Here is a 22,613-nt window from a genome sequence, read left to right as displayed (position 1 = left end):
GGTCTAATCATTTAATTCAACTAATTTTACAGTCGCGTTCCAAGAGTCATAACTTTTTTATTTTTCCATTGACCAGGCCATATGAGGGCTTGTTTTTTGCGGGACAAGTTGTACTTTTTGATGGCATCATTTTGGGGTATATATAATGTATTGCATAACTTTTGTAAAAAAATTTGTAGTGAGATTAGGGGAAAAAAAAGAAATTCCTCCATTAGTTTTTTCGATTTCATTTTTACGGCGTTCAGTGTGCAGAATAAATAGTGTGATAACATCATTCTCTGAGTCAACAAGATTCCGGCGATACCAAGTTCATACAGTTTTTTTAATGTTTTGCTATTTTTGTACATTTAAAACATTTTTTTTCTTAAAGGCCACATTCCAAGAGCCGTATTCATTTTTTTTTCTATTGCCAGAGCACTAGAAGGCCTTGTTTTTTGCAGAATGAACTCTAGTCTTCATTTATCTAATTTTTTGGAACATGTAAAATTTTGATCGCTTTTTATTCCATTTTTTCTAGTGGCAAGATTAACAAAATCTGTAATTCTGGCATGTTTTTTATTTTTATTTTTCACTGCATTCTCTGAGCAGTATAAATAATATATTAAAGTAATTCTACAGGCCAGTCTGATTACGCCAATACCAAATTGTAATAGTTTTTTTTCTTTTTCATGACTTTTTCACACTTAAAAAAAAAAAAGTAATAAAAGTTTAAATCACCCACCTTTTGCCATATCTATAATAAAACAATCTAAATCATAAAAGAAAAATATATATTTGGTATTGCCATGTCCGTAAATGTCAGATCTATCAAAGTAGTGCATTATTTACCCCACACGGTGAATGTAGTCCAAAAAAAAAAAAAGAACGCCACAAATGCACTTTTTCAGTCACCCTGTCTCCCAGAAAAAATGCAATAAAAAGTGATCAAAAGGTTGTATGTATTGCCAATTAGCACCAACTTAAACTACAGGACATCCCGCAAAAAATGAGCCCTTGCTCAAGTACGTTGATGGAAAAATAAAAACGTTATTGCGCACATAAGATGCAGCAGAAGATAATTTAAAAAAATTAAATGTCTGAAAAAAAATACAACTGCTACAACAAAATAAAACTATACAAGTTTGGTATTGTACTAATCGTACTGACCCATAGAATAAAGTTATCATGTTATTTTTGTTGCAGTTTGTGTGCCGTAGAAACAAAACTCACTGAAAGATGGCGGAATGTAATTTTTCTTTTATTTTACTCCACTTCGAATTTTGTAAAAGTTTTTCAGTACATTATACGGTACTTTAAATTGCACCATTGAAAAATACAGCTCGTCACGCAAAAAACTAGCCCTCATGCAGCGACTTCGATGAATAAATAAAGGAGTTATGATTTTTTAAACGGGGGAGGAAAAAAATGGGGAAAAAAGAAAAAAAGGGGCTGTGTAATTAAGGCGTTAAATAATGTACAAACTTCCTTCTCTGGGTCATTACGATGCATGGATACCACATGTGTAATTTTATTTTTAAATTTTTACAAAGTAAAGGGAGACAAGTGTTTTTGTTTTTATTTATTTTATTTTTTAAACAATTTTTTTTACTTTTTTTTTGTCCCTTTAGGGGACTTCCACAGAGACCCATCAGGACCCCCTGATCACATTCCGGGTGTCCGATGGTGACAGCCCTTTACATGCTGCAGTCACATAGACTGCAGCATGTAAAGGGATAACACAGCAGAGATCGGAGGTTTTCAGCCAAGCACCAGCTCTCCCTGCCACAGAGATGATCGGCTTGCTTCTGACAAGCCGTTGGTCTCTATGGCAACCTGTAAACAAACCAGTGCAGGAGTTTCAAATTCAGAAGTGGGAGATTGCCGGCAGATCTGCAATATCTCCCAGCTTCTGTTTTCTCCTGCACTGGTTCTCTGTGGGTCTGTGCAGGCAGAGCACAATGCCACAGCGTGTGGCATTGTGCTCTGCAGCTCCCATAGTGATACATAGCCCGGAAATCTTCCAGGCTATATCGCTATGGGCAGTGGAGCTCGTCCCGGAAGATTTCCGGGTGTGCCACTCAAGGGGATAATGGAGCATAAAATCAAAACAATAATCATTCCATGTAAATAGACAGTCTTTCATCTATATATATAAACATTGTGAAATTTAATATTTTAAGTAGTGCTGAGTGAACCAAACCAGTTGACCCCTGTTTCAGGTTGAACTTTGCAAAGGTTTGGTTCACGGCCAACCCGAAACTCAGGCAATTTGTACTGGCCAAACCTACAGAACCTTCCATTTCTCCTGGTGTCTCCAGTTCTGCCACTGTTACCACCAGCAGTTTTGAAGTTCATCGTTTTTCTGTCCCCGGACTGATGTCTCATCCAGCTTGACTGATGAAAGGGTTCCCCCCCGTAACACATATCTTATGCTGCTTTTAAATTTTCCTAATAAAATAGAACTTAAGTAACCCTACATGTTGAGGGTTACATGGTATATATGCCTGCCTTCTTGCATCAGTTTATCAGTAAGTATGTGGCCACATTCTGTGACTTTTTTATCTCTAATTTTAAGGCTTACTTGTATATATGAAAATATAAATATTTGATAATTAGAGATGAGTAGAGCCTTGAAATTTTAATTCTGTCGTGTTTCATTGTCAAGCTACTTTCCTATTATGAAAATATGTATGCTGAGTAATAGACAGAAAGAGTCTGAAATACTCATATCTCAATCCATATTTCAGTTTCCGTTTCTTATATAGGTGATATGAAAAAAAAGGTTTGGTACCATGTAGAGATGAGCGAGTATACTCGCTAAGCCTAACTACTCGAGCGAGTAGTGTCTTAGCCGAGTATCCTCCCGCTCGTCTGTAAAGATTCGGTTGCCGGAGCGGGTGACTGGTGAGTTGCGGCGGTGAGCAGGGGGAAGCGAGGGGGAGAGAGAGATCTCCCCTCCGTTCCTCCCCGCTCTCCCCCGCCGCTCCCCGTCCCCTGCCGGCACCCAAATCTTTACAGACAAGCGGGAGGATACTCGGCTAAGGCACTACTCGCTCGAGTAGTTAGCCTTAGCGAGTATACTCGCTCATCTCTAGTACCGTGTTAGCCAGTAGAGCAAAGTGTGATTGTTCTCGGTAAGAGAAACCAAGTAATCTTGTAGATATGATACCTTTTTTATGGCTAACAAAAATACATCATGTTACAGCAAGCTTTTGGATGGTTCTATTATCCACCCTTCATGAGGCTAAAAGGAAACTAGTTTAGATGGCACACAATTATAACACACCAAAGATTTAGGCATTTTTTTTACAAAGAAGTGTGTGAAGCAGCTGTGCTTGTTGAAGGTCCCCTCATCACTGAACACTGTGAAAGCACTGCCACAGTGTTCAGTGATGATGGAACTCCCCGTGGCCACCAGAATACAGATAAAGGCCTTAGTCAGACGGGCGTTTTTTCGCGCCATTTGCGGATCGCATGACGGATGCGCATCCGCAAATCGCGTGACCGGTGCCCGAAAATCGCCCGAAAATCTGCTCCTAGCTGCGTTTCATTAGAAACGGGCTGGAGCTGTCCAGCGCATTGCATTCAATGGAGCCGGCAATACAGCCGACTCCATTGAAAGCAATGCGCTGCGGGCGAGTGTGGGATGAATTGTCGGGAAGGGCTTAAATATATAAGCCCTTCCCTGCAATTCATCCAGAAAAGTGTTAAAATAAAAAATATATATATATACTCACCTGCTCCCGGCAGCCGGAGTTCCGCACAGCCGGCCTGCAGTGGGTGTGAAGGGGGTGTGAGTCAGACCTGCCTCTGATTGGCTCAGTGCTGAGCCAATCAGGGGGCAGGTCTGACTCACACCCCCTTCACACCCACTGCAGGCCGGCTGCGCGGAACTCCGGCTGCTGGGAGCAGGTGAGTATATATATATTTTTTATTTAAACACTTTTCTGGATGAATTGCAGGGAAGGGCTTATATATTTAAGCCCTTCCCGACAATTCATCCCGCGCACGCCGGCAGCCCATTGCTTTCAATGGAGACGGCTGTATTGCCGGCTCCATGGAATTCAATGGACAAACATCGTTCTTCTCTGCCACAGCTGTTACAGCTGTGGCAGAGAAGAATGATTTGTCTTCTATATGTTCTCAATGGGGTCGGCGCTGCTGCCGCCGGCCCCATTGAGCGCATATAGAGAGGAGAACAGGAATCGCAGATCGCAGATAGGTGCGATCTGCGATTTCTGTTCTATAATTTATCGGACGAGCGCATAAAAAGCGCTCATGTGTCCGATACCATTGCAAAGCAATGGTTTTAAAAAATCGCCGGACGCATGCGCATGCGCAAATCGTGCAAAAAAACGCCCATCTGACTAAGGCCAAAGACTGCCAAGGACGGGAGAAGAGCCGGACAGCACTTCTAGGTGATTTAAATTTTATTTTTTTGAACAGCTAGGGATGATTTCCGGGATAGGGCTTATATTTCAAGTCGTCTCCCCCTAAATCATTGCTGCATGCGAGAAAAATCACTCATCTGACCAAACCCTCATACAGTATGGTGAACACAACAGAAAACAAAATACACATCACCAGAATTGCACTTTTTTTGGTTATCCTACCTCCAAAATAACATTAAATAAAAAGTGAGCAAAAAGTCACATATATCCCAGAATACTACAAGTAGAAACTACAGGTCATCCTGCAAAAGTTAGCCTTTGCATAACCCAATTGATGGAAAAATAAAATACTTATGGTGGATGCCCAAAAATTACACAAATCCATTTTTTTCAATATTTAACCCTTTGCACTCTAATTTTGGATTCAGGGTTTCCTAGGGGGCTTTCTCTTTCTGCCATTATATAATGGCGCCATCTGCTGGCTAGAGCCACTACTGTGGCATGGAACATGCTGGAGAGGCCCCCGAGAACAGAGCGGCCAGTAATATACAGTAAGAATACCCTGCCGGACGTCTTCCGACATCTGAGCTGTACAGCCTTCAAATAGGATGTCTTTAGATGTCAGACAGTGGATTTGAAAGGGTTAAAGGTCTACAGTGCATTGTATGGTAACATTAAAAAATATAACTTGTGCCACAGAAAACAAGCCCCATATGTCGAGAGAAATAGAAAAAAAAAGTTTTGATGCTTTGAAAGTGCAGAGGAAAAAATAAAAATAAAAACAAAGAAAAGCTGTTTCCTCAATGAATTAAAAAATGAAACTATCACATGTGCATTATTGATAAAACGTGTCTAGTCATTTTAGAGTTAAAGAAATGTCATGTGAGTATGAAGCAAATAACTAATGCAATAGTCTTACAGACTATTATAAAAAATAGAAATTGCTGAGTGTTTGTTTCATATTACTTTATTTTAATATTTTGTTCTTTACTTTTTCAGAAGTAATTTTATTCAAGTAATAAAGTATACTTGGAACATCACAAAATTAATTTGCCCCAGGCCTGTTGTTTTAATACAATCCATCTTGGCAGTTTATTAATCCTATAATCCATTTTGATAGTTTTCCTATTTTTATTACAACCAAAAATATTTTATTCCTGTATATTTGGTAACTCGTCTACACATATCCTTGATTCTATCATACAATTTTTTCCCCAAATATTGTAATTTCAAATTTCTATTCTATTTTTTAATTAATTTTTCATAACCATATGCATTATAACAATTAACTTTTTATTAAACTAAACTATATGAAAGCTAAATAATATGGTCAGCAACTATTTTCAATAATACAGGGCTCAAACATCTTTAAAATAGACCCAATTGTAGCTGTTGCCAGATTTTCAACTCTTGTGATAGTTGTTTAGTTAAATAATGATAATAATACATTTTTTCTGCACGTCATTGATTCACTATTTGTTTTTCAATATTTTTCAGTGCTTGAGCACTGCACTACACTATACAGGAATACAACCTCTACTCGCAAAGCAGTGGATTGCTCTGTATCACCACAGTGTGCCACACTGACAGGGCATCCTGGGCTCCCCCACTATCTATAGCACACTGCATGCAAAAAAACCACTTATAAATGCGGGTGTTAGTTTATATTTTGGCCGAAATATGTAAGCTGACAGGCTGTGGCAAGGTCACCACGCATACGCCAGAACATACGCTATTCCACTAATAGTTAAATAAAATCACAGAGATGAGAGAAAAAATATACTAAGACATAGTTCACAGAAAAATAAGCCAAATATGCATCACCTGATACAGCAGGGCAAGCTCAATCACCATAATCCCTAGTAGCATGCAGAAAGCCAGATTGCAAAATGAAGGAGCTAAATGTTCAGTGCGGACTAATGTACTGCCAGTCAACTCAACCCAGGATTGGGGAAGGGGGAACTGCAGACAACATAGTCTGCACATATTAACTGATACCAAGGATGCCAGCCATAGATAAATGCTTTAAGGATGAAAATGGTGAATTGGTTAAAAATGATGTTGAGAAGGCCGAACTTTTAAATTCTTATTTTGTTTTTGTTTTTGCTTAGAGGGGAACACTGGGCTAACTTAAATTATTAATTACATCCTAGGATACTGAAGGAAGCAGCAGAGATAATTGCTAAACTACTCAACATAATCGTTAAAAATTCCAGGAGAACAGGAAAAGTCCCAGAAGAATGAAGAAATACATATCTGGGCAAGAAAAATAAAAATGCACATACAGAATGGGAGGAATTGAGCGAAGCAGCAGCACTTGTGAAAGAGGCTTTGGTCTGAGGGGGACTAATAGATCAAAGACTGAACATTAGTTAACAGTGTGATGCAGCAGCAAAAAAGCCAAACAAATTCTGGGTTGTATTAGGAGAAGCATAGGGTCTAGATCACTTGAGTTAATTCCCCTCTACTCTTCCTTAGTCAGACCTCATCTGGAATACTATGTCCAGTTCTGTACACCCCAATTTAAAAAAAGACATAGGCAAACTGGAGCAAGTTTAGAGAAGCGTTACTAGTATGGTGAGCGGTCTGCAAACCATGTCCTATGAGGAACAGTTAAAGTATCTATGAATGCTTACCTTGCAAAAAAAGAAGGCTGAGAGGAGACTTAATAGCGGTCTACAAATATCTGAAGAGCTGTCACTGTCCAGAGGGATCAGCCCTATTAATCCTACATGACAGTGAAATGATATACGCAGCACATGGTTTTTCATGGCACTAGAGCAAGCACATTTTCTTGAGTTTGGTCTTTGTTTTTGTTTTCATCAAATCTTGATCCCATAGACCTCATCTTTCTTTTTTTTAGTTGAATACATTTTTATTCAAATGTGCATGGAGTAATAATCACAGATTTACATCAAGTAAAACTCTACAATATGAAAATATTGTACAATACAAATTATAAACCAATAATTTGAGATTATGAGTTGCCATGACAGATTAATAATAACACAAATTTTCAATGTTTTTTTTAAGAAATGTTTGAACAAAAAGAACATTTTGAGAGGGAGCTATCCAGGAAGGGAGGGGGTGTAGTGGGAACAAAGAGAGGAATCAGAAGATACTTGTTTGAGGTTAGTGGGTAATCCAGGGACCCCATATTCTATATTTTGAGATTGTGTTAGTACGGAGGGCCAATACTTTTTCATATATGCTACTTTCGAAGATTAGCTTAATCAATTCCAAATTTGTTGGTGGACTTTGAGATTTCCACCTTCTCATGATAAGTAGTTTTGCAGCCAGTATTACATGAGCCAGTAGCTCTTTTTTTAGGTGAGGGGACGCCGTCCATGCCTAAAAGAAGCAGCATAAGCTTTGGGTCTCAAGGAACCCGTATTCCCAGAGTATTCTTTATGAGATTTATAATTTCACTCCAGTATGACCTTAGGGAGGGACATGACCAGAAAACGTGTAAGAAGGTTCCACTTTTCCCGCAATCTCTCCAGCACATATTGCTCAGACCTAGTCTTCGTCTCGCTAATTGGGACAGTGTTAGGTACCATCTTGTCACTAATTTAATATGGGTTTCTACTAGAGAAGCAGCCCCCGAAGCTCGAGCAGCCAATTTAAAGGCTTTCAGCCATTCTTCTACTAATATTGTTTCTCTCAAATCTTTCTCCCAGTTCAGCAGGTGAACCTTCTTTGATTGTTTCAGATTGCCCATCCCATAATTATCATAATGTCTCATCTTTTTCCCCATCGGTCTTTCTGTAGAGTCTAGATATTGGGCTATCGGCTCTGCTAGTGGGATTATGTGGAATTGGGTAGTAATTAACACTGATCGTATCTGGCAATATCTAATAAATTCAGAGTTATCCAGATTGAATTCTTCGCTTAGAAAGGCAAAAGACCTCGGAGGGTCATTTCAGAAGATCTGATATACCTTTAATGCCTTTTGCTATCCATGATTTGGTATAGAGGTCTGGGAAGAAATATTCCAGAACATCTAGGAGTATATTCTTAAGAGGACGTGGGGAGATGCCCTTAGCAGTCAAACACCATTTTTTCCACACTCCTAGGGTCGCCTCCACAGTGGGTGGAATCTTAAGGGTCACCAATAGTGAATTTAAAGAGTCAGATTCTGCCGCTAGAGACAAAGCAATCAAGAGTGACCTCAGGGAATGGAAACTGATGAATTGCGATTTAAGGGTAGGCCAGCTGGTAGTGGGAGCTTTGCTAAACCATGCTTTTGTCTGGTCTAATATTGCTGAAGTGCAGTAACCTTCAACATTGGGCACATCTGCTCCTCCCTGAACCCAGCGGAGAGACAAAATTGAAAGGTTGGTTCTGGGTTTACCACCCTCCCATATATAATCTGAAAGCTAGTTTTGAAATTTGGCCATCATCTTTTGGGAGACAGGGATTGGAAGAGTGTGGAAATCGTATAAGATTTTCGGAAGGATCAGCATTTCATATAACAAGTGTGAGGGATTAGCGTTTAGGATTGGTAGCAACCTGGGCACAAGCAGTCAGAGACAGTGACACATGGGATAAAGTCTTTAGTACAGGCTTCGCCTGGGTTTATTTCAGTGCAAACAAAGCAAAATACAGGCCTTAACTTCAGGCCAACATAAAGTAAATCCTGCTCGTTTGAGCACTTACTAAACATGGATCGTCCCTGTCTACACACTGGTAACCAAATGGCTCCTGCACACAGCCAGCCAGGACTCTCAAACCTGCAAAGGTCTCAGCTCTCTCTCTAGGCCCTGTAGGCCCAGGCTTTATAAGGCCTGGTACCAGCCTCACCTGGTACGTGGGAGTGACCATCCCACCCTTCACTTTGGTCACTCCAGGAAAAGCCGGCCCGGATTATGCGGCTTGGAGCCACTTACTTGCTACAACGTGTTAGTAGCTTAATGCTACTAACACTATACTGCCGGCTTCCTCCACCGAGCCCAGGCTGCTCGGTGGCACGTATCTGCCCAAGCGCTCCCCAAAGCAGCATAGGAGAGCATCCTAGGCAAAACATACCTGCCCTCCAGCACCTTGCCGGTCACCGTCTCACACAAGATACGGCCCATCCACGGGGTACGACGATGTTTATATAAATCAATTTGTTGTTGGAGATCTACATAAAGATCTGTATATTTAACTTCTGCTATGTCTTTTAGGGAGAAGCAAATTTTTACTCCTAGGTAAGGGATATTGTTTTTCTGCCAAACAAATGGGAACTCTCTTGATATATCATTTTTTAGATCGTCTTTGATGTGTATACCCATGATTAGTGACTTAGTAATATTAAGCTTGTAGTATGAGACTTGCTGAAAAGTATTTATTATTTCAAAAGTGGCTCTGAGGGAGGCCAGAGTTTTGGTAAGAGTCAATAAGATATCGTCTGCAAAGTGTCCAATTTTGTGTTGGCGTAGCCCTGCCTGGGCCCCACAAACATCTATTGAGGATCTTAGGAGTTCTACCAGGGGTTCAATAACTAGAGTAAAAAGGAGTGGGGATAGTTGTCAGCCTTGTCTAGTCCCATTGGTAATTTCAAATGCTTCTGAAAACGTGCCATCTACCAAGACTCCAGCTGAGGGGGTAGTGTAAAGGGCTCTAACTGCACCCAAGGTATTCCCTCGAAACCCAAATTTCTCCAATATGAAGAAAACAAAACCCCAGTGGATTCTATCAAACACCTTTTCAGCATCTAAGGCAACTAGACCTGCAGGCGATTTAGTGTTGTTGACTTTAGCTAGGATATTAAGAATTCTTCTAGTGCCATTTGGAGCTTGGCGTCCTTTATTGAAGCCCACCTGATCAGAGTGAATGATTGATGGGAGGATCTTAAGGAGTCTTTGGGCGAGAAGTTTTTCATATATCTTAGTGTCAGAGTTTAAGAATGAGTTAGGGCGGAAGTTAGCCAGGGTCAAGGGGTCCTTTCCTGGTTTGGGGATCGTGACTATTGTAGCTTCCCACATTTCCAAGGGCAATTTTCCCAATTTTATACCTTGAGAAAAAGCTTGAGTCATCTGGTCAGCCAGAGCAGAAGAGAAAAAATTATAATAATCATTAGAAAATCCATCTGGGCCCGGAGTTTTCTGAGTTTTTAAAGATTTGATTGTATCACGAATTTCTAATGTTGATAGAGGAGCATTCAAGTCATCTAGTTGAATTTTTGAGAGTTGGGGAAGGTTGAGATTCTTGAGGAATTCAGCTATTATGTGAGAATCTGGCTGAGGGGTAGAAGCATCATCCTTGAGATTAAACAGATGGGCGTAACATTTTTTGAACTCCTCTACAATTAACTTAAGGTGGAAAATGTTTCTACCAGAACCGTCTGTTGAGAGTATGTGGCAAATTTTAGATTTTATTCTACGCTTTTTAACTTCCTTTGCCATCCATCTTGAAGGTTTATTGACCGAGACATAGAGGGTGGAGTGGGAATTTTGCATATCTTTGTTATATTCTTCCATCAGTAGGGACCTGAGATTTTGCCTTAAATAGAATAGATGGTCATTAAGGGCTTGTGTCAGGGACTGGGAAAGGAGGGCTTCAGTGGCTGCAATATTTGCTGTAGCTTCCTTCAGTTGCGACATTTTCTTTTTTTTATGTTGAGTGCTGATTTTAATAAGGATTTCCCTAATATATGCTTTATGGGCACTGCAGACCATGAGAGGACTCACATCTGGAGTAGCATTGATTTCAAAATATTCCCTGATAGCAGAAAGAATTCTTTCTTTATTTTTCGGTTATTTCATCAAGAATGGGTTGTCTCTCCACCTTCTAGCAGTTACCCCAACATGTCCCAAATTCAAGGTAATCTCAATTGGGGCATGGTCTGACCAGGTCGCCACCCCCACATTAGAGGAGGACACATCGGGTAAGGTCCATCTATCTACCAAGCCCAGATCTATTCTAGAGAAGGACTTATGCCTGGAAGAGTAGAAAGTGAATTCTTTGGCCGAGGCATTTAGACACCTAAAAGTGTCATAAAGTACTACTCTATGAAACCATGCGGACAAAGTAGGAATGCTTCTAGAAGACCACCCTGGGTTTTGTCCTGTACAATATTAAAATCCCCACAAATTATCAGTTTTCCCACTTCATGGCTCCTAATTATTTTGAGAATTTTGTTTAGGAATCGCATATGAGCAGAATTCGGCGCATATATATTGGCCAGGGTGAAAGGAGTTGCGTTTATCAGGCCTGAAAGAAGGATAAATCTGCCTTTCTAATCTATTTCTTGGGACTTAACTTCGAGATGTATGGAGTCTCTAAACACCAGCAGGACTCCCACTTGCCTTGTAGTGGAGCAAGCTGAGAAAATATTGGGGAATTTTTTGTGGGAGAAAATTGGACAAGCAGAGGCCGCAAAGTGGGTTTCCTGAATGCATACAATGTCAGCATTAGCCCTAAGTGCATCTTTCCACAAAGATGCTCTCTTGTATGACAAATTTAAACCATTTGCATTGATTGAAAAAACCTTTACTGCCATTTTAAAGGTATTAAGAAATATGGGTCTGCATATGAATAGAGATGAGCGAGCACTAAAATGCTCGGGTGCTCATTGCTCGAGTCGAACTTTTCGCGATGCTCGAGAGCTCGTTTCGACCCCATTGAAGTCAATGGGCGACTTGAGCATTTTTGTATAAGACCGATGCCCCGCATAGGTCTTCACTTGTGAAAAACAAGAAAACATCCGAAAGTCATGGAAACACCACAGAAACGGATAGGGAAGGGCAGAGGCAGCATGCATGGCTGCATCTCAGGCTCCCAGGTCTCACTATTAAGCCACAATAGGGGCTAGAGTATGCCCCCCCAACAATTTTTACTTCAGACAAACCCTCATTAGCAAGGCACACCTTAGCTAAGCACCACACTACCTGCAACCAAGGACAATCACTGCCTGCCGGTGACACCGCTGCCTCTTCTCCTGGGTTACATGCTGCCCAATCCCCCGCACGACCCTGCGTCCACAGCGCACACAAAAGTGTCCCTGTGCAGCCTTCAGCTGTCCTCATGCCACACACTCACTTCATAGCCACACCACCCTCATGTCTATTTCTCAGTGCGTCTGCGATGAGGAGGAACCGGAGGCACACACTGCAAAGTATTGGCAGGGCCAGGCAATGACCCTCTTCGAAAGTGGGGGCGATAGCCCACAATGCTGTTGAGAATCAATGATAAATTGTCGTACGATCATCATTCCAATCCTGTGCCACCTCCGTCGCAAAAATGTCACGAGCCGCAAACGTGGGCATAAAGGGGACTCAAGTGCCAGCCCAGCACTTCTACACATCTCCACAATGCAGCAATACTCTGTGTGGGAAGTATATGAGTGTGTCCTGAGTCAGGCCCGGTCCCAGCAAACACCTTGTGTGGCCCAATGTGCTGCGAGTGACATAGCAATGGGGAAACCATGTGTCCACACACTACTCATTCTGTTTGGGTGTAGGATACCTCATCGACAATGCAAGGGGAAAGCCATCTGCACTCTGCACCCTACCCAAATCAGTCAGTGTCTTTGTGCCAGACAGGTAAAACACCACTATGGGAAGTCTGTGTGCACCCACAGCATGGGTGGGTCCAAGGAATTTAAAGACAGCACACATAAAGAAATCAGAGTGCCAAAAGATGTCAGACTTTCACTGCGCCGAGGACATAGGCCTCTGCACAAACCCTCAGCAATCGCGGGCATAGAGCGGACTCCGATGCTAGCGCAGCTGTGAACGTCTCATTTGTGCAGTATCGCTCCTCTTGTTTGGCCCAAAGCAGTGCCTCGGATAACTGTGGTAACGCGAGAGAAAATACATATTGGTCTCGGCCCACAATCCAGGCCCTAGTCAGCCAGTGTTTTTGGGCCAGATAGGTAGAACACCGCGATGGGAAGACTTAGTGCACCCATAGTATACACAGACCCCGGTAATATTCCTGTAGCAAAGGTATAAGCAGACCCCTGTAACATTTCTGTAGCAGAAGTATAGGCAGACCCCTGTAACATTTCTGTAGCAGAAGTATAGGCAGACCCCTGTAACATTTACGTGGCAGAAGTATAGGCAGACCCCAGTAAAAGTTTTGTTGCAGAAGTATACGCAGACCCCTGTAACATTTATGTAGCAGCAGTATAGGCAGACCCCTGCAACATTTTTGTAGCAGAAGTATAGGCAGACCCCAGTAACATTTTTGTAGCAGAAGTATAGGCATACCCCTGCAACATTTCTGTAGTAGAAGTATAGGCAGACCCCTGTAACATTTACGTGGCAGAATTATAGGCAGACCCCAGTAACATTTTTGCAGCAGAAGTATACGCAGACCCCTGTAACATTAATGTAGCAGCAGTATAGGCAGATCCCTGTAACATTTCAGTAGTAGAAGTATAGACAGACCCCAGTAAAATTTATGTGGCAGAAGTATAGGCAGACCCCTGTAACATTAATGTGGCAGAAGTATAGACAAGCAGACCCCAGTAAAATTTCTGTAGCAAGAGTATAGGCCAACCCCTGAAACATTGGGGTACCATGAGTGTAGGCGAAGGCCGGAAAAATTAGTTGGATAAGAGTGTAGGCGAGGGCCAGAAAAATTTGTGTACCAAGAGTACAAATGTACCCCTGAAAAAGTGCCCAACCGAGAGGGCAGGTGAAACCCAGAAATATTTTTTGAAAGATACAGCTCGCTTTTGCTTAGTTTGTAACAGAGCCTGGAAGCAGCCCTGTTAAAAAATTGGTTCATGTTAAAGTATCAATACTTTTAAAACTTTAAAAATTGTAAAAAAATTGTTAGATGAGCCTTTTGGGCCGCAGAAAAATTGGCAGTTCAGCGTGATGACATGATGTTTCAGGAGGAGGAGGAGGACTAATATTTGAGACAGATTGACAAAGCTAAATGCCCCATTTTTCCGGTGATAGCGAAGAATGCTTTTATCTGCGGTTGCAACGAAAAGAACCTTTAGGTTCCGCTGCTCTCCGCCGGTCGAGAAGAGAAGTCTAGGGGAAATCCAGGCTTTGTTCATCTTTATGAGTGTAAGCATGTTGGCACTGGCAGGTGACAGGCAGGTACGCTTATCCGTGATGATTCCCCCAGCTGCACTAAACACCCTCTCTGACAAGACGCTAGCGGTAGCGCAAGCCAGCACTTCCAGGGCATACAGCGCAAGTTCATGCCACGTGTCCAGCTTTCGTATGTTAAAAAATGTGCAGGTCCGCGCTCCGAGAATAGGCACTATGCAACTAATTTATTAACATACACTACCATTCAAAAGTTTGGGGTCACCCAAACAATTTTGTGTTTTCCATGAAAAGTCACACTTATTCACCACCATGCGTTGTGAAATGAATAGAAAATAGAGTCAAGACATTGACAAGGTTAGAAATAATGATTTGTATTTGAAATAACATTGTTTTTACATCAAACTTTGCTTTCGTCAAAGAATCCTCCTTTTGCAGCAATTACAGCATTGCACACCTTTGACATTCTAGCTGTTAATTTGTTGAGGTAAGCTTGAGAAATTGCACCCCACGCTTCTAGAAGCATCTCCCACAAGTTGGATTGGTTGGATGGGCACTTCTGGCGTACCATACGGTCAAGCTGCTCCCACAACAGCTCAATGGGGTTCAGATCTGGTGACTGCGCTGGCCACTCCATTACTGATAGAATACCAGCTGCCTGCTTCTGCTGTAAATAGTTCTTGCACAATTTGGAGGTGTGTTTAGGGTCATTGTCCTGTTGTAGGATGAAATTGGTTCCAATCAAGCGCTGTCCACTGGGTATGGCATGGCGTTGCAAAATGGAGTGATAGCCTTCCTTATTCAGAATCCCTTTTACCCTGTAGAAATCTCCCACCTTACCAGCACCAAAGCAACCCCAGACCATCACATTACCTCCACCATGCTTAACAGATGGCGTCAGGCATTCTTCCAGCATCTTTTCATTTGTTCTGCGTCTCACAAACGTTCTTCTTTGTGATCCAAACACCTCAAACTTGGATTCATCCGTCCACAACACTTTTTTCCAGTCTTCCTCTGTCCAATGTCTGTGTTCTTTTGCCCATCTTAATCTTTTTCTTTTATTGGCCAGTCTCAGATATGGCTTTTTCTTTGCCACTCTGCCCTGAAGCCCAAAATCCCGCAGCCGCCTCTTCACTGTAGATGTTGACACTGGTGTTTTGCGGGTACTATTTAATGAAGATGCCAGTTGGGTACCTGTGAGGCGTCTGTTTCTCAAACTAGAGACTCTAATGTGCTTATCTTCTTGCTTAGTTGTGCAACGCGGCCTCCCACTTCTTTTTCTACTCTGGTTAGAGCCTGTTTGTGCTGTCCTCTGAAGGGAGTAGTACACACCGTTGTAGGAAATCTTCAATTTCTTAGCAATTTCTCGCATGGAATAGCCTTCATTTCTAAGAACAAGAATAGACTGTCGAGTTTCAGATGACAGTTCTCTTTTTCTGGCCATTTTGAGCGTTTAATTGACCCCACAAATGTGATGCTCCAGAAACTCAATCTGCTCACAGGAAGGTCAGTTTTGTAGCTTCTGTAACGAGCTAGACTGTTTTCAGATGTGTGAACATGATTGCACAAGGGTTTTCTAATCATCAATTAGCCTTCTGAGCCAATGAGCAAACACATTGTACCATTAGAACACTGGAGTGATAGTTGCTGGAAATGGGCCTCTATACACCTTTGTAGATATTGCACAAAAAACCAGACATTTGCAGCTAGAATAGTCATTTTCCACATTAGCAATGTATAGAGTACATTTGTTTAAAGTTAGGACTAGTTTAAAGTTATCTTCATTGAAAAGTACAGTGCTTTTCCTTCAAAAATAAGGACATTTCAATGTGACCCCAAACTTTTGAACGGTAGTGTATATACACAACGCGTTTCATCCCTACATATGGGACTTTATCAAGTGTATCTATTCACTATACAACAATCTATTTATAGTATTATCTACATACCTTGTCTTCATGCGGTCTGCTCCGTCCTGTGTCTCCTCCAGCGTCCTGCGGCGTTACGCCCCCTCTGTGCATGTCACATGACTCAGTCACATGGTGCCGTGACGTCACAAACTCGGGCGCTGCTCCTTCTGTGGGAGAGAGAGCGCAGACGGGCTCGATCGCTGCTCTACAATTCAAAAGATTATGAATGTTACTGGCCTACATTCATATCTATGCTATCCTTAATAAAAGCATTTGTTTAAAAGTTATTGTTGCTATATCGCTATGCAAACCAATTTTTTCACATACAAGTTTATCTCCCACAGAAGGAGCAGCGCCCGAGTTTGTGACATCACGGCACCATGTGACTGAGTCATGTGACACGCACAGAGGGGGCGTGACGCCACAGGACGCTGGAGGAGACACAGGACGGAGCAGACCGCATGAAGACAAGGTATGTAGATAATGCTATAAATAGATTGTTGTATAGTGAATAGATACACTTGATAAAGTCCCATATGTAGGGATGAAACGCGTTGTGTATATATGTTAATAAATTAGTTGCATAGTGCCTATTCTCGGAGCGCGGACCTGCACATTTTTTAACATACGGATTTGCTTTGAGCGGCTCTCGGGTGAGAGACGGTGGTGCATGCGGCTCCCCAGCTGACTGGCCCAGCAGGACATCAGAGAAACGGAGCCACAGCATATATAAGACGACCTGGACAAGTGGTGTGAGTGAGGATCCTATAAACAGGATCTTCACTGAGCACCGGGTGAGTGTGGCAGAATACTCAATTTATGTATATGATATGACACACCAGTGAACTCTGGAAGCGCTTTCTTGACTTTTTTACCTACGTGTCCAGCTTTGACACCCAATAGTTTTATGGAGCAGAGGCATCATGAAGGACGGTGGTACGATCGGCTACGTACTCCCTCACCATCTTTTTACAGTGCCCACTCCGACTCAGCCTTGACTGGGGAGTGGTGACACAGTCTTTCTGGGGAGCCATAAAGCTGGCAAAGGCCTTGGAGAGTGTTCCCCTGCCTGCGCTGAACATGCTGCCTTATCTCCGTGCCTCCCCTGCTACTAGGCCCTCAGAACTGCGCCCTCTGCCGCTAGCGCTGTCAGATGGGAAGTTTACCATCAGTTTGTCCACCAGGGCCCTGTGGTATTGCATCACTCTAATATCCCTTTCCTCTTTGGGAATGAGAGTGGAAAGGTTCTCCTTGTACCATGGGTCGAGAAGGGTGTACACCCAGTAATCCGTGTTGGCCAGAATGCGTCTAATGCGAGGGTCATGAGAAAGGCATCCTAACATTAAGTCAGCCATGTGTGCCAGGGGGCCAGTACGCAAGACATGGCTGTCCTCACTAGGAAGATGACTTTCAGGATCCTCCTGCTCTTCCTCCTCTTCCTCCACAGCCCATACATGCTGAACAGATGAGAGGCAAGCAGCATGGGTACCCTCTGCAGTGTGCCCAGTTGTCTCTTCCCCCTCCTCCTGCTCCTCCCCCTCCCCCTCCTCCTCCAAAATGCGCTGAGATATAGACATGAGGGTGGTCTGGCTATCAAACGTCATCCCCCGTCTCCAACCGCAAAGCGTTGGCCTTTATGCCTTGCAGCGAACCTCTCAGCAGGCATAGCAGCGGGATGGTAATGCTAATGATTGCAGCATCGCCACTCACCATCTATGTAGACTCCTCGAAGTTTCCGAGGACCTGGCAGATGTCGGCCATCCAGAGACTCTAATGTGCTTATCTTCTTGCTTAGTTGTGCAACGCGGCCTCCCACTTCTTTTTCTGCTCTGGTTAGAGCCTGTTTGTGCTGTCCTCTGAAGGGAGTAGTACACACCGTTGTAGGAAATCTTCAATTTCTTAGCAATTTCTCGCATGGAATAGCCTTCATTTCTAAGAACAAGAATAGACTGTCGAGTTTCAGATGACAGTTCTCTTTTTCTGGCCATTTTGAGCGTTTAATTGACCCCACAAATGTGATGCTCCAGAAACTCAATCTGCTCACAGGAAGGTCAGTTTTGTAGCTTCTGTAACGAGCTAGACTGTTTTCAGATGTGTGAACATGATTGCACAAGGGTTTTCTAATCATCAATTAGCCTTCTGAGCCAATGAGCAAACACATTGTACCATTAGAACACTGGAGTGATAGTTGCTGGAAATGGGCCTCTATACACCTTTGTAGATATTGCACAAAAAACCAGACATTTGCAGCTAGAATAGTCATTTACCACATTAGCAATGTATAGAGTGCATTTGTTTAAAGTTAGGACTAGTTTAAAGTTATCTTCATTGAAAAGTACAGTGCTTTTCCTTCAAAAATAAGGACATTTCAATGTGACCCCAAACTTTTGAACGGTAGTGTATATACACAACGCGTTTCATCCCTACATATGGGACTTTATCAAGTGTATCTATTCACTATACAACAATCTATTTATAGTATTATCTACATACCTTGTCTTCATGCGGTCTGCTCCGTCCTGTGTCTCCTCCAGCGTCCTGCGGCGTTACGCCCCCTCTGTGCATGTCACATGACTCAGTCACATGGTGCCGTGACGTCACAAACTCGGGCGCTGCTCCTTCTGTGGGAGAGAGAGCGCAGACGGGCTCGATCGCTGCTCTACAATTCAAAAGATTATGAATGTTACTGGCCTACATTCATATCTATGCTATCCTTAATAAAAGCATTTGTTTAAAAGTTATTGTTGCTATATCGCTATGCAAACCAATTTTTTCACATACAAGTTTATCTCCCACAGAAGGAGCAGCGCCCGAGTTTGTGACATCACGGCACCATGTGACTGAGTCATGTGACACGCACAGAGGGGGCGTGACGCCACAGGACGCTGGAGGAGACACAGGACGGAGCAGACCGCATGAAGACAAGGTATGTAGATAATGCTATAAATAGATTGTTGTATAGTGAATAGATACACTTGATAAAGTCCCATATGTAGGGATGAAACGCGTTGTGTATATATGTTAATAAATTAGTTGCATAGTGCCTATTCTCGGAGCGCGGACCTGCACATTTTTTAACATACGGATTTGCTTTGAGCGGCTCTCGGGTGAGAGACGGTGGTGCATGCGGCTCCCCAGCTGACTGGCCCAGCAGGACATCAGAGAAACGGAGGCACAGCATATATAAGACGACCTGGACAAGTGGTGTGAGTGAGGATCCTATAAACAGGATCTTCACTGAGCACCGGGTGAGTGTGGCAGAATACTCAATTTATGTATATGATATGACACACCAGTGAACTCTGGAAGCGCTTTCTTGACTTTTTTACCTACGTGTCCAGCTTTGACACCCGATAGTTTTATGGAGCAGAGGCATCATGAAGGACGGTGGTACGATCGGCTACGTACTCCCTCACCATCTTTTTACAGTGCCCACTCCGACTCAGCCTTGACTGGGGAGTGGTGACACAGTCTTTCTGGGGAGCCATAAAGCTGGCAAAGGCCTTGGAGAGTGTTCCCCTGCCTGCGCTGAACATGCTGCCTGATCTCCGTGCCTCCCCTGCTACTAGGCCCTCAGAACTGCGCCCTCTGCCGCTAGCGCTGTCAGATGGGAAGTTTACCATCAGTTTGTCCACCAGGGCCCTGTGGTATTGCATCACTCTAATATCCCTTTCCTCTTTGGGAATGAGAGTGGAAAGGTTCTCCTTGTACCATGGGTCGAGAAGGGTGTACACCCAGTAATCCGTGTTGGCCAGAATGCGTCTAATGCGAGGGTCATGAGAAAGGCATCCTAACATTAAGTCAGCCATGTGTGCCAGGGGGCCAGTACGCAAGACATGGCTGTCCTCACTAGGAAGATGACTTTCAGGATCCTCCTGCTCTTCCTCCTCTTCCTCCACAGCCCATACATGCTGAACAGATGAGAGGCAAGCAGCATGGGTACCCTCTGCAGTGTGCCCAGTTGTCTCTTCCCCCTCCTCCTGCTCCTCCCCCTCCCCCTCCTCCTCCAAAATGCGCTGAGATATAGACATGAGGGTGGTCTGGCTATCAAACGTCATCCCCCGTCTCCAACCGCAAAGCGTTGGCCTTTATGCCTTGCAGCGAACCTCTCAGCAGGCATAGCAGTGTGATGGTAATGCTAATGTTTGCAGCATCGCCACTCACCATCTATGTAGACTCCTCGAAGTTTCCGAGGACCTGGCAGATGTCGGCCATCCAGGCCCACTCCTCAGTAAAGAATTGGGAAGGCTGACTACCACTACGCCGCCCATGTTGGAGATGGTATTTCACTATTGCTCTACGCTGCTCATAGAGCCTGGCCAACATGTGCAGCATAGAATTCCACCGTGTGGGCACGTCGCACAGCAGTCCGTGCTCTGGCAGATTAAACCGATGTTGCAGGGTCCTCAGGGTGGCAGCTTCCGTGGTGGACTTGCAGAAATGTCCGCTCTCTCACTGAAAAACATCCACACCTTTGAACACCTAGCCCTCTGCACCGAGGCTTGGTGCGAGGGGGTGCTTTGGGAAACAGTTCGGAGATTCTTCGTTCTGGCCCTGCCTCTACCCCTGGCCATTCCACTGCCTCTTCCAACCTGTCCTGCTGCTGCACTTGCGTCCCCCTCTGAAGAACTGTCCTTAGTAGGCTTAGCAAACCAGGTAGGGTCAGTCACCTCATCGTCCAGCTGCTCTTCCTCCGAATCCTCTGTGTGCTCCTCCCTCGGACCTTCTGCCCTTACTACTACCTCACTGATAGACAACTGTGTCTTATCATCATCATCCTCCTCACCCAATGAAAGCTCTTGAGACAGTTGCCAGAAGTCCTCATCACCCGGACCCGGGAACTTTCCAAAGGTTGGGCATCGGTCACGACAAACTCCTCAGGTGAGAGAGGAACCATTTTTTCCCACTCAAGGCAGGGACCCGAGAACAGTTCCTGGGAGTCTGCCCTGCTCATCAGAATATGTCATTTTCTTGGAGTGAGGAGGCTGGGAGGAAGGAGGAGCAGCAGCCAGAGGATTCAGAGTTGCAGCAGTGGACTGCGTAGAAGACTGGGTGGTCGATACATTGCTGGATGCATTTTCTGCCATCCACGACAGGACCTGCTCACACTGCTCTGTTTGTAATAACGGTCTACCACGTGGACCCATAAATTGTGATAAAAAGCTTGGGACCCCAGAAACTTGCCTCTCTCCTAATCCCGCAGCAGCCGGCTGTGATTCACCTGGTCCAGGAACTCGGCCAGTGCCCACACCCTCACTTGGACCTCTACGTCCTCGTCCGCATCCACGTCCACATCCTCAACCCCTACCCCTAATTTATTTGGCCCCTGCTCTATTCGTAATCCGCCTCATCATGGCGGTTTACGAATAGAGCAGGGGCCAAATAAATTACCCCACTCTACAGCACTGACAACTGGTCCTTAATTCACCACACACCGAGACTTGTAGATAGCGGAGGCTCTATGCTGTGACTAGGAAAAAGTAACCCTAGTAATTTACTGCTCGCAGAGACTTGTAGATTATAGAGGCTGTGTGGAGTGGGAGAAGACTGTAAAGCCAGTGGATAGTGCTGGTAACTGCGGTGATCTCAATCCCACTAATGGAAATGGTATTGTGGGGCGCTCTGCACAGTGGCTGAGCTGAAATACTGTGCAGTGGCCCCGGTAATATTACAGTACTATTTAGCGGTGAGACCGCGGTCTAATTCACTGCAGACAGAGAACTGTATAAATAAATATGGAATTATTTGCGTACGCTTTCACGCTCACAGCGGTATTGTAACGCAAACTCCAGACAAAAAAAAAATATACGGAAGCTGTGAAATAATGAAGCACTACAACTCCCAGCAGGCACCCAGTAAAATGCAGACGGTGAGATGCAGCCCAACGAAGGAGCTGTTTTTTTTTTTGAAAAAGAATACAGGCTGTATACTGTGTATATCACTTTCCCTCTAAAAGTGGCTGTGTTGGCCCTAGACTGTGCGTATTAATCTCTGCAGACACAGACCGGTGTAAATAATTATGGAATTATTTGCGTACACTTTCACGCTGACAGCGGTATTGTAACGCAAACTCCAGACAGAAAACAATTATATGGAAGGCTGCAAACAGGCCTAGCTGTGAAATAATGAAGCACTACAACTCCCAGCAGGCACCCAGTAAAATGCAGACGGTGAGATGCAGCCCAACGAAGGTTTTTTGTTTTTTTTTATAAAATGAATACAGGCTGTATACTGTCTACATCACTTTCCCTCTAAAAGTGGCTGTGCTGTCACCTAGGCTGTGCGTATAATTCACTGCAGACACAGACCTGTGTAAATAATTATGGAATTATTTGCGT

This window comes from Eleutherodactylus coqui, chromosome 1 (assembly GCF_035609145.1).
Source record: "Eleutherodactylus coqui strain aEleCoq1 chromosome 1, aEleCoq1.hap1, whole genome shotgun sequence".
NCBI classification, from domain to species: Eukaryota; Metazoa; Chordata; class Amphibia; order Anura; family Eleutherodactylidae; genus Eleutherodactylus; species Eleutherodactylus coqui.
Note: the sequence above shows the minus strand (reverse complement) of the source record.